Genomic DNA, 4655 nt, shown 5'->3' with positions numbered 1-4655 from the left:
GCTTTCCCTCCCAGCCCCTGCCCACTTTGGTCAGCTTTGTGCTGGGCCACGTGTGGGCACGGCCCTCAGGACCAAAGCTGCTTTTTGCCTCCAAGCTTGGCTGACAAACTCGAGTGTCTCCAGTTGTACAGGCCACCCCTTAGTGCTTCGGGCTGGCCCTTGGGCCTGCAGCCCATGTGAGGCCTCTTTCTCTGGCATGCAGCTGCAGGTGGGGCTGATCCATGCCACTACCTGACATGGCTGCCAGCCCATCACGGGGTGTGCTAGGACAGACACGGTGGCACAGCCCTCTGCGAACTGGAGACAAGATGGCAGGTGAGTATCGAGGGATGGGGATCTGGCCTGCCTCCTTCCATTGCCGTGGTGTGCTGGGTGCCCTCAGCTCTTCCTTCCTATTCTTTTGGAGGACTGCTTCTGGGTCAGGCAGAGGCATCACTGGCTGGCCCAGGCCACCCAAATTCCACCACGGTCCCTGGAAGCGGAGACAGAGACCCCACCTGCTCTCTTCCAAAATCCTACCACCCACCACTGCTCTTGCACCCTCAAACAAGACGATTCCCCAAGAAGCACTTGCTGACACTGGAGCGCTTTCTCAAGCACCAGAAAATCCTCTCACCCCCGAACGTGTCCTTCTACGGAGCAGGCGTGGGTGGCACAAGCTGTGATTGGAAGAGTACTGCTCTAAAGCTCCAGACTCTTCCACAGGAGCCCAGGAGGAGTGCACATCTGCAAAGGCCCAGGTCCCTGTCCAACAGTTCAAGGAGATGAGACATGGACGGGAAGAAGATGCAGTACAATGGCAGGCTGTGGCAGGAAGTGGTCGAGGCAGGGGATCCTCGAGTGAAGTGACATTGCTGGCACACAATAGCCAACAGGCCAAAACATTTGAGCCTACTCCATGCCACCTAGGCCCCTGAAGAAAGCCAGGCTATGCCTTTCCAAGGTACGTCAGACAATCAGCAGGCAGCTGGGAAGGAAGTAATCTCTGCTCATGATTTCCAATGTGAACAAACTTCTCCACTCATAGGCAATATCTATACAGAAGAGCAATTACTCTTTGGGGAGAAGAGGAAATGGAATAAAAAACAAAACAGATTTCAGAAACCAGTCTTAAATAGCACTCAACCCTCTAGTGACCATTTCGCACAATCAGTGTGTTCAGGGGCACTGGGAGTGTGTTCAGGGTTCTTTCTTAGGTCCATACAAGGCGAACAGTGTAATCAGTAGAGGCAGTGAAGCTGCTACCTGGAACTTTCCTCTTTCTCACCATTGTGGTTGGAAGGACACGTCTCCACCACTGGTGCTATGGACAGCGTTCCTCAATTCGTTTTGTTGCCCCTGCCGACAACTGGAGCCACTCCTCTGCTGTTGCTCATCATCCGTGTGCTAATTACCACCATGTGGGGCCACTGCTCTAAAGCTACTCTTCCATGCTGCTGAAGGGGATTTTTTTCATGTTCTGCTTGCAGAAATAAGTTCACTCTTTTAGACCTTGGGCAGTCTCAAGGATCTCAGTTCTTTTGTATTTAGCAAGCACAGCATCAATTTGAATATCAGTGTCACAATTTTAAAAGGCAGAGCAGGCTCACTCAAGCCTGGCTCCCATAGCATCTTCTATTCAAGCTGTTAAAAGCAGTTAGAACATATTGTTACAGTGAAAAGAAGCACACAAGAGATTTTCACTCTCTTGCCCATGGCTACAAGTGGAGGACATGCAGATATGGAACACCATCCCCATAATCTGTTCTTGCATACGATATGCAAATAAGCACCAATGAGAAGCTGTCACAAAGGTACAGTTGTTTGATGGCATGACTGCTTGGTTAGATTGACAGAAGGCAGGGCAGGGTGGTACATTATAAACTACCTTGTTCAGAGAGACATAAGGCTTCATAGGAATCAACTGGGTTCTTCAGAAAAAAAAATACCTGTGCTAATGAAGGAAAGCATCCCTCACAGGAACTGTCAGGTGAAGAGTTGCTAGGCCAGAGGTAGGCAAAATACAGTCCAGGGGCTGGATCTGGCCTGCCAGGCCATTCTATCCAGCCTGCAGGGCCCCTAAAAAATTAGAAAATCAAAATTTATTTGCTCCTAGCTGCCTGCCAAAGATGACAGGAGACAGGGTCAGTAGGACCCAGAAGAAGCTGGGGGCAGGATCCAGCAGCAAGGTCTGCCCTGCCCTGCCCCCCCCGAAACCTTTGCCTAACAGAGGTTTCTGGCCTGGGACCATGGGGCTGTTCCTGCTTCCCTGCGCTGGAGGGGGAAATACAGCCCTCAACAGCTTGCCAAAACTTGGTACGTGGCCCTCCGCCTGAAATAATTGCCCACCCCTGTGCTAGGCAGTATTTTCTGGGCTCTGCAAGTTGTTGACTGGCAATAACAGCCCTCAGCCACTCCCTTGAGCGAGGATTAAACAATTCTTGGTACCCAGATTGCAATCTTTGCTGCTAGCCTGGGTATGTGGTTTTATGACCGAATGAAAATCACACAGTGAAGTTCCTGATGTCTTTTGTGATGACACACTCATGTGAAGTTGGACCTGACATTTGGTCCTTCATCAAATCACATGAAAGACACCACCCTGGAATTCAAACCAGCCTTTTTGGCAAAGACATAGTGAGCGTACAGGGCCTACTCCAGGCATTGACTGTACTTGCTAGGGTGGATTTAGGAGGCAGCGTCATGAGCAAATGCCTGTGAGAAGATCACCTCTAAACAAGAAGAGGCTCCAGGGACCTGCTGGGAGGTGGTGTGCAGCTGACAGGTCAGAATTAGTATCACTTCAGTGCACTGTGGGTACAAGAGAGAGAAGTAAATCTGAAGCCTGGGTCAGGTCTGTGAAGAATTCCTATACCCCACCACCTTCCATCACCCGTGAGAGGCTTTTCTGCTGCAGTTCCCAGAGCAAACTAGAGCTTTCCACCCCAGTGGGATGAGTGGAGGCATATGTGAGGAAAGGCACTTTTGGAAGGCATGTGCGTGGAAGCAAGCTGGAGTTTAATTGGTTAAAACATGTGCCTAGTAGACAGAAAACCCGGGCTTAAAATCCCAGTAGTGCCTTTTTTACTTTTTTCTTTTTGTGAAAAATGAAAGACCTTTTCAGAATCACAACAAAGGTGGACATAGAGCCAGAACTCACCATGGCTGTCTCCTTCTCCTTACATAGGGTGGCCGTCATAGACGACATTCTGGTTTTCTGCTACTCTGTCGTCTGTTGATACAAAACCAGATGCCTTTATGTCCTCTATTTTTCTCTTGAAGATAAAAATAGAAGACATAAAGGTGCCAGGTGGACAATAGAGAAAAGGTGCCTATCAATAGAGGACAGAGGGCAAGTGGGCTGTCCTCTATGATGGCCACCCCACCCCCACAGCTTGCACCTTGATGTGCAGCCTGAACCAGCTGCAGAGTCTAAATATGTCTCACTTAAGAAGTTCCTTTCTGGTTTTCACAGTTAGTGCACTTTTTACAGTGTTGAATGATAAGAAAGTAAGACGAGTAGATTCCTCTCTATTTGTCAGTACAACCTCAAACCTGTGCCATGTAAGCTCTCATTCTGTTCTAGGAACCAGTGGTGACATGTAGGGGGTACACAGGGGTCAACGGCCGCACTCACCACTTAGGCAATGGGCAGAGAGACAGGGGGAGAGCTGGTGACTCCCTGCAAGCGCCGGCCGGGGAGTGGGAACACTGTGGGAGCTACAGCCATGGGGGGATGCTCCCCCACCCCCGGTCGTTGACTGGTCGCTGGGGGGGGGGCACTAAGGTGGCACCAGTTGCCCATACTAGAAACACATGTATCTGAATTTAATTCTGCAAGATGACAAACCAGGAAGGGCTGAGATATTGCTGAAAGAAGAGCTGCTCAGAAACTGATGACCAGTGTGTTGTTCAACAATAGTTAGGTGCTGGAGGAGTTCCTTAAATGTAGCTCTAGAAGCAATCAAAGGGAAGTCACTTGGGGTCAGTTCTTGTTGATGTTGTAGTAATTGGATCAGTGCACTTAACCAGGGTTGTAGGATAGGATCCTGCCTAAGTCTTATAGAGGTTACCCAGGCTTCATTGCAGAAGTTTTATAGTAGGCCTTTGATCAATTTCAGCAGGGATCATTACAGGCAGCTACTGTGAATCAGTGGCGATGCGTAGGGGGTACACATGCACCCCCTGAGAGCACTGGTGCACACCCCGACAGCCAGCGTTCCCAGGCAGGGGGGCAGGTGAGAGCACTGGTGCCCGCCTCTGAGAGGGCCAGCTGGGTAGTGGGGGTGCCAGCACAAGCAACCCCCGTGGTCAGTCCCCCTGCGGTTGATTGTGCCCACCCAGAAGTGCCAGCACCACATCTGGAAGTGCCAGCAGCATGCCACTGCCACTTCTGGGTTGGCAGGATTGGCCACAGGGGGGCTCCCCTCCCCGCGCGGGCGTGTCGCGAGGGGGGGGGGGGGGGGGGGGGGGGGGGGGCCACAGGGGCCCCCCCCCCCCCCCGACTCAGGAAGCACCAGTTGCCCATGCTCTGAATCCTGCCAGCTGAGCTCATTGTCCCACTGTTCAGTATCCCCACTTCCTACTAGGCCAGAATGGGAGTGCAAGGGAACGGGCCGGGGAGAGGGGGGGAGGAGCTGAAACCTCTCAACCTCCAACCTGGAACAAGACCATGC

General features: G+C 51.6%; 1 long non-coding RNA gene across 1 annotated transcript in view; it reads right to left on the bottom strand.

The window, feature by feature from the left end:
* Positions 1-2603: 2603 nt before the first annotated feature.
* Positions 2604-4655, bottom strand: part of LOC102380703 — a 2937-nt gene continuing 885 nt past the window's right edge. Inside the window, exons 2-3 of the long non-coding RNA XR_325249.2 lie at positions 3140-3211; positions 2604-2790 (exon numbers count right to left, since the gene is read on the bottom strand). This is a non-coding gene — a long non-coding RNA (uncharacterized LOC102380703). The remainder of the gene's footprint in view (positions 2791-3139; positions 3212-4655) is intronic.

The sequence above is a fragment of the Alligator sinensis genome, unplaced genomic scaffold (assembly GCF_000455745.1).
Source record: "Alligator sinensis unplaced genomic scaffold, ASM45574v1 scaffold1411_1, whole genome shotgun sequence".
NCBI lineage: Eukaryota > Metazoa > Chordata > Crocodylia > Alligatoridae > Alligator > Alligator sinensis.
The sequence above is the reverse complement of the archived record's forward strand: the minus strand, read 5'-3'. Positions and strand labels throughout refer to the sequence as shown.